Below are 8,193 nucleotides of genomic sequence, written 5' to 3' on the forward strand. Positions count from 1 at the left end.
TACTTACTTACATTGTTGAACTCAAATACCGTTGTACTTTCGTACGTTGCGTTACATGTTTGAACGTCAAATACCTGTCACTTTCGTACTTCTTACAGTGTTGAACACAAATACTGTACTTTCGTACTTCTTAACATGTTGACACAAGATACCTGTACTTTCTACTTCTCACATGTTGGCAACTCAAATACCTGTACTTTCGTACTGTCTCACATGTGAACTCAAATACCTGGTACTTTCTACTGTCTTACCATCTTGAACTCAAATACACTGTACGTTTGCTACTTCTCACCATGTTGAACTCAAATACCTGTACTTTCTACTTCTCACATGTTGAACTCAAATACCTGTACTTTCTACTTCTCTCATTTCCCAAACAGGCTGGTTCCTTTAGTCTGAATGTGTGTTTGGTGGCGTGATCATTATTATTTAGAGTCATTGCGTGCCTATTGATTTGAACACGATCCGTGTATCCATCATTTCCTGGTCTTCTCTAAAGAAGAGGGACCAATGGAAACGTTGTCATGTTGCCGTTGTTCAGCATGGAAACATTCATTAGCTAACAATGACATTATTGTTCTATTAATATAAAGGGAGGTCAGGTACTCTTTAAAACAGCTGCTAGTTATGGGTACTTTTTACTGAAGTACATTTCAAAGCCTCTTTACTTTGACTTGAGTAAAGAAGTTTAGTCAGTACTTCTACTTTCACCAGAGTATTTTTAAACACGAGTATCTGTACTACTTGACTACAGGATGTGTTTACTTTTGCTATCTCTGATTTTGAATGATATGTTGTTTGTTATAATGTGCAGTAGACAACATTTTATAGACCAAGTTACGTGCACGTGTACAGCCGTGCATGTGGAGCTGCCTTTAAAAACACATAAGGGCCTCTGCATCGGGCTGACTTCAAAGAGCTCTGACAAAGCCTGACTGATCAAACACTTTGCATCAGCTCCCTCCTCTTCTGTTAAAAGCTGCATTTAAACAGAGCACAAAGAGAACAGCACCATATGCAGCAGGATGAGGCTGAGAAGAGGGAAGGCTAACGACCATAAAGAACAACGTGTTACTGTCCAAAAGAACAACTCACTGCGTTGACTCAAACTAAGGCAGAGCAAGAGGGGGCTGCATGTTTTATAGCAAGTTCAAATGAATTTTGGACAAAAAGACATGACCAAAAACATCAGTAATGCTATGGTTATATTACTAGCCTCCCTCTGCTGGTTTTAACAGTTTGTCCAGTACGTGAACACAAGTGTTAAATATATTGTCCTTACTTCTGATTGCAGATACTAGATTACTCCCTAAAGTGTCAAACTTCTAGCAGTTACTTTCAATAATTTGGATTCTTTTATCAATCTTCTCTAGTTTCATTTAGTCAACTGTATTAAAGAAGCCCTATTATGCTGTTGGGGTTTAAAACATGTAGTGTGTTATAGGTTTTAGTGCATGTAAATGGTCTGCAGAGGCTAAAATCACAAAGTTTCTCTCCCACACAAAAAAAAGCCTCCAATTCAGCAGCAACTCTGTGTTCGAAGGATGAGCTGAGAGTTTGTGTAAAAAAGAAAGAAAAAGGACCCATTCTTAAACCATTTCTGAAACCACGATAGACAGGATCTAACAGAAGTCAAATTGAATCACAAGCTGTGAGCTGAAGAATAACACACTCCCAGGACTGTTTTCACTTCTCCACTCAGCCTGGATTTTTGATTTATCGACATCTGTTGAAGTGTGCGAGGTAAACACTTCAGCCATTTCAGAGCAGTCATCCTCGCGCGGGGACACATGGGACCTTGGTCTTTTGTGAGATGAAACCTGAATTCTCAGATAGAGCTGAGGATGTAACATGAGCCAAAGCTGTAGAAAACACTTCCTGGTTCAGCTGGAAATGGCTAAACCAGGTGAACATGTTCATTTGTGACACAAAAAGTGTCCTCAGTGGCTATGTTCAGAAGTGAAAGCTATAGAGCAGGAAACCCAAACATAAACCAGTTTATTACACGGCTTAGATTCATTCTCAATTCTGATTGGTCCATTTGGACAATACAGACTTCTAGTATTTTTTGCTAACAGACCGTTGCTAAGGAGAACAGACCGTTGCTAAGGAAGATCAAGGGACTATGTGTAGTCATATCAATCCACAGAAAGAAGTCCGGTCAATTTAACGTCAGCTGTGGAAAACAAACAAGAGTTTTCATCCATCAGAAATCAAAATGGAGTACTTTGGGAATATATTTGTATGATATTTGAGGAGAGCAGGAAACTTTGGATTCATTAACTGTTCCCAGTGAAGAAATAAAAAAGGGCAAAAGAGAAGGAACAAGGGTTAAAAGACGGAGAGATGGAATTCAGAGAAATTGACTAGTTTTATCTTAGGAACAATACAACCATTCTTAAATCAGTGAAATCACATATTAACAAAAATGCAGTATGTCACTTTCGCATAAATACTTTTTCTTCCTTAGGTTTTCATTATGGTGACAATTTCACTAATGATGTTGTTGACAAGCGAAAACTTTGCATAGTTGGCGGAGCTGACAGAATCAGAGCGAGAGGTGATGTTTCCCGAGGACAATGCTGATGACGTGCTTACGAAACAGTTTGTGGTGCTTTGAAGTCAGCTGAACACCTGAAAACTACACGTGCACTCTGTTCTGGCCGTGCCATCCATCTGGAGGTAAAAACAAAAGCCTCTAGCGTCTAAGAATAACTTCATCAAAGAGAGGAAAATTCTCCTCTGCTTGGAGATTTTATTGACGGGAAATTCTGCCTTTCATGAAGCATATTCAGTCAGTAGCCCAGACACCAACGATGAAACACGTGAGCAACTGAAGTTTAAAAAGCAGAAATAAAATCTGAGCCGTTTTAGTTTAATACACACAGTTAAGATCGCACACACTATTTTATGAACATATGGTTCACCTGCTGAATTAAAAATAGAACAAATGAAGCAAAGAAAGTGGAAACCATAAAGCAGATTCAGGCAGTAGAAGTATAGATTCACTCTTAAAGTATTTTCCTACAGAACAGCACAGCTCACAGAGAAGAGATAACAGCTGATCCTTTACAACAAACACTAGATGTTTAGTTTTTTGCTAACACTTTAATCCCGCTATCCCCAATTTTTAGAAATGTAACTGTAATCTAAAATGAGTCAAATGTCACCGGTCCCATCACTGCTGGCTGTGTCCTGAACACAGAAAACCACTAGAGGGCGATCACTGTGTAAAAAAAGAAGCAGCCACAGCATGTAGTGTGAGGGACAATGACAGGTAGCATGCGGTCTTTCTTTCAGCTGGGTTTGTTAAATATCTGAGTTAATTTCAGTGTTGGAAAAGAGAGCAGAGGAATCTGGGTTTAGTTTGAAATCATTAAGAGCAACTCAAACAGTGAGGACGACAGACCCCCCCCCCGTCTGTCTCTGAAACTGAAGTGTTATCTTTCTCATAAGCTTTTGTAATTTTGTCTCAAAATTGTGGAACGAACGAAACTTTTAAACTGTGCACTTTCAGCATTTTAAGGTATTAATGACAAATACACTACTGCAGACATTGTAATATAAGTAAATGTCATTTATGTGTAGGATAATGTGCACCTTTTTTTAACATGTATGCTGAAATAAATATTTGTATTCTATTTTATTTTTACTTAATACTTACTTTAATTTATCCTGTTTTTATGAATGTTTGTATTTTATTTGATCTTTGATCAGACATTTCACTTTGTTAATGTAAATATATTAATTTTAATTTAATTAAAAAAGTTCATGCACATCCTTACGTTAACTTCCCATACAAGTGTTGCTATTTTAATGATATTTGTATTTATATTTTATTTAATTGATTCTATAATGAAGCAAATGTTAAGAAACCCGCATTTTTGTGAGTGTACCCGGGATATTCAAATCATGCTCTGTTACACGGCTTAGTTAAATACTCAATTCTGATTGGTCAATTCAGACATTCCAGAAGTCTGCTATTTTTTGCTAGCAGACCGTTGCTAAGGAGAACTGACCGTTGCTAAGGAGAGCAGACTGTTGCATTAACGACTAAGGGACTGGCATTGTTTTTAAAACTGGTTCATGGTAAATAATGTGGATAGACTTGGACAGTTAGTAAATTAGATACAGTTCAAACTAAAATACATTAAACATCTAATTAACAATCCACAAATCAGAAAAAGAGAAAAAAAAAAGATTAAAATGAATGTCTTAAAAACAGATACATCAGTAACACTCATTGATCATTAACTGTCAAATCTAGGGTCATTAGTAATGTTTTGTGTTCTTTAAATCATCCACTTTTCCATCTATAGTCCCATCCTTATATCTAAAATATGAACTGATTCCTTTTTCTCATGGTCAATTTTTTCTATTCCATAATAATTTTCCAGATTCTACCATTCTGAATTTGTCAAGTTTTTTTTTTTTAACCAGTTTAATAATTGCTACCCTACTTATAATAAATAAGGAGTATTTTATTATGATTTGTGTGTTTTTACAAGTAATAGTATAGTGGTTTCTTATTTAGAAAAATACCAAAATTAATTGACATTTCTCCCTTGATAGCTATTTCCCAGAAGCCACTTAAATAGAAAAAACTAAAATATATGACTATGGTTCTTGAAGTGACAAAGTGGATTATTTAGAACTATGCAAAAATCCACCCATTTCTTTCTCCCAGGCGAGCAGCAGATCGACCTGCTGTTTCCATGCTGGTGGAGGGAGGGTGTAGTAGCCTACTACCCCACAGCTGACAGCAGATACACACTAATGGCCGTCGTGCGTCGAGGTACGGGTGCATGATGTGTGATCTGGCGACACGGACTACCTGTTGAGTGGATGCACGGTGTCTCTCTCTGGATTATTATATAAAACACAAACGTAGCGCGCATAGCAGGAGCTCCAGCCCTGAAAGAGTTAAACGCTGTTTCTCCCCGGCTGGCAGGAGGTGAGTTGCGGCGCAGAGAGCCCGTGGACGCGCACCAAAACCCGGACAACTTCCACCACAAAACAGCAGCCATGTCGGAGCTGAAGATGGGGACCTCTGGATTTCTTACTCCTTCAGAGCTGTGAGGGGCTTGGTTTTCCTTTTTTTTTAGTTGCGTATTGGATATCGCCTCCATGGACGGCTTTTACGAGATGGAGAACCCGACGGAGAACCCCAGCAAGGCGGTGGAGTATCTACAGGAGCTGAATAAAATCATCGAGACGCAGCAGGGGCTTTTGGAGAAGCAGAGGGTCCGGATTGACGAGCTGGAGCTCCATATGACGGATCTGTGTAAGGAGAACGTGAGTCTGAAGGAGCAGCACCAGAGGCACCTGGCCACCTGCAGAATACAGCCGGGGAACAACTCCTCCAGCCTGGGAGCCATCAAGGAGAATGCCACCATGCAGGAAAAGTAAGTTGTTCTTGGGCATTTCATCCCACATTCCCAGATCTGTGTGTGTGTGCCATCTGCGTCAGGTGGAGGTGGAACAACCCATTCAAACGCGCACTTCTTTGCCACTTTGTCACGGATGCGTTTTTTAATCATCCATGTCATTTCCACATTGTCAGGGATTATATTTCACTCTCACTCACACACGCTGCGCACGCTTGACACGCGTATTGCGTAATGTTGATCCCTTTAGAAGCTCTGTACCGGAATGATGTTCTGGTTTCAGACCATGATTAAAAGTGGGTGGGACTTTGTTTTGAATAAACAGGAAATGGTGTGTAAGAAAAGAAGGTTATTTGGAGCTGTTTGTTGCTGAGGCGACAGGTAAACTAGATCTCTGGAGACTGTGCCATGCAGGGTTGTGATGTGCAGTCAGTGTGTATTTTACAGCAGCTATGATTTCCCCTAAAGCAGCTTTTTAATTTGATATGACATGGTTGCTTTGGAGAGTTTCACACTTGCCTTCAGACCTGCCAAATTATACATGCATGGTTAATTGTTTGAATACATAAACACGTTTTTCCCAATGGATCACTGTCCTATGAGTCCATATTAATATGTAACTGAAATGTCTAGGAGATTAGGGCTCGAAATGGATGAATATTGGGATATCACAAGTGCCTCACAGATTGATTCAAACAAAACTGATAAAAACAAATGGTGATCAACCCGCTCTCTCAGGTAGACTACAGTCTCTTGATTTATTTGTGATTTAAATGTTACTACAAAGCTGTGACTTGATTTTCCTCAGCTTTTTAATGTGATATGAAATGGTTGCTCTGGATAGTTTCCCACTTCCACTGTTTCAGAAATGCCAAGACAACATTTTTTTTCTCACGAAACACAGTTTATTCTGATAGAAAGGGTCTTTTGTAGTTCTATCAACAATTGGTGAGTGAGCATGGACTCCTGTGCCAATTTGTTGATTTCAAATTAAAGTAAAAACAACAATCTAGAAGTGTTTATTTTGTCTTTTTAGCCGCCTGACGTTGTTCTTCCCACTGGTTCACGCTAAGCTGATTTAGAAGATGTTCCAATACCCTATGAATTCATATTTTTTACATTTTTTGCATGATTATTTTAATGAATACTTAACTGAAATGTCCAGGAGATACGGGCTAGAAAACTGATGAAAATTGGGATTTATAAACCAGAACCCAAGTCTTCAAATTGCTTACTTTGTCGACCAACAGAACTCAAAATATATAGTTTACAAGAAAGAAGCAGAGGCTGTTTGATAAACTTCGTAAACCATACATTTATTCTCAGAATGGTTGGCAAATCAACTGTCTCAGCACAAAGTGTATTTTAATGCTCAGTATGAATAACCTCAGTTTGCTGGTAGGCAAAAGCAACATGCTAACAATGCTACAGTGCTAGCAAAGCAGCGTGGTGAGCAATAATGCCTCTTAGATCGATTAAATAAACAAACGGATCAACCAAAGGGTGATCGACCCGCTCTCTGAGGAAGACTTCAGTCTCTGGATTTCGCTCATGTTTTAAAGCTGTGACTTCATTTTCCTCGGCTTTTTAATTTGATGAAATGCTTTCCTCTGGAGAGTTTCCCACTTAGACCTGTTTCACAAATGCTCAATTATACATGTGTGGTTAATTGTTTTAATAAATCAGTATCCATGCATGCTGATGTTTTTTTCAGCGATGAATTGGAGTTATGTTTTAACCAAAGCTTTTAAACCCTAAAGAGTGGTATTATGTAATGTTTCATTCTAAAAGCCATGTTGCAGTTCCTTCTGACATTCAGCTTTAATCCCAATCTATGTTTTTCCATCCAGGGCGTATAAAGCTTATCTGGGTCCTGCAGATTATCTCCGGACACACTGGGTCACATGACCAACCAGGAGATTTGTTATGGCAGGAATGTGGAGAACTCACTGGATTTGATATTCACGTTATAGGCTGTGAATAAAATGACGTAAGGTGGCCACAAGCTAACGTGACACATTATTTATGAGAGGGTCTTTCCTATTTCTATCAACAATTTCATCAACACGACTGCCTCAATACAATCAGTGCTGGTTTAAAATATAAAACTAAAGAAATATAGACAGTTTGTCTTTTTAGTTGTTGTTTTTACCACCTGTTCTCACTCAGGTTACATTACATTGCATTTAGCTGAGGCTTTCATCCAAAGCGATTTACAATAAGTGCGTTCGACCAGGAAGATACAAACTTTAAGAAAACAGAATCATATAAGTACATCAGGTTTCATCGAGCCAAACATTTCAAGTGCTACTCAACTGGCTTTAGAAATTACGGTAAAAACCTCTATTACTCAAGGACATGGAAAAGACTTCCTATATTTAGGTATACTACCTTTCACCTTCTCTTGTGGTCTTTGGTCGTTTTTGCTACTCGGTCTTACCAAATCAGATTTTACACCTGGGTTGGTCTTGTATGTTCCTTCGCGTTGTCACGCAAGTTCCCAAAAATTTCAAACACTAATTAAGAACATATAGAATAGGTTTGTAGGAGATTCACAGACACCTCGACGTCTCGGATTTACGAGGTGACGGTCGTGACGAGTCACTCCGTCGCTCTTCCGTACTCCTGTCACTTCCCTTGATACCTTTGTTCCGTAATCTCGTATGTGTGAATCTTCTTTAAACGGTAGACTACGCTTAGGGAGATTTATAGCAGATTGTAATAGACATGTTTTCGTCGTCAGAACAATTAGTTATGGCGTCCGACTTCATTACACCGCGAAAACTGGTCGTTACACTACTTCATG

This window comes from Notothenia coriiceps, unplaced genomic scaffold (assembly GCF_000735185.1).
Source record: "Notothenia coriiceps isolate Sejong01 unplaced genomic scaffold, NC01 NC01_scaffold00024668, whole genome shotgun sequence".
Taxonomy (NCBI): Eukaryota; Metazoa; Chordata; class Actinopteri; order Perciformes; family Nototheniidae; genus Notothenia; species Notothenia coriiceps.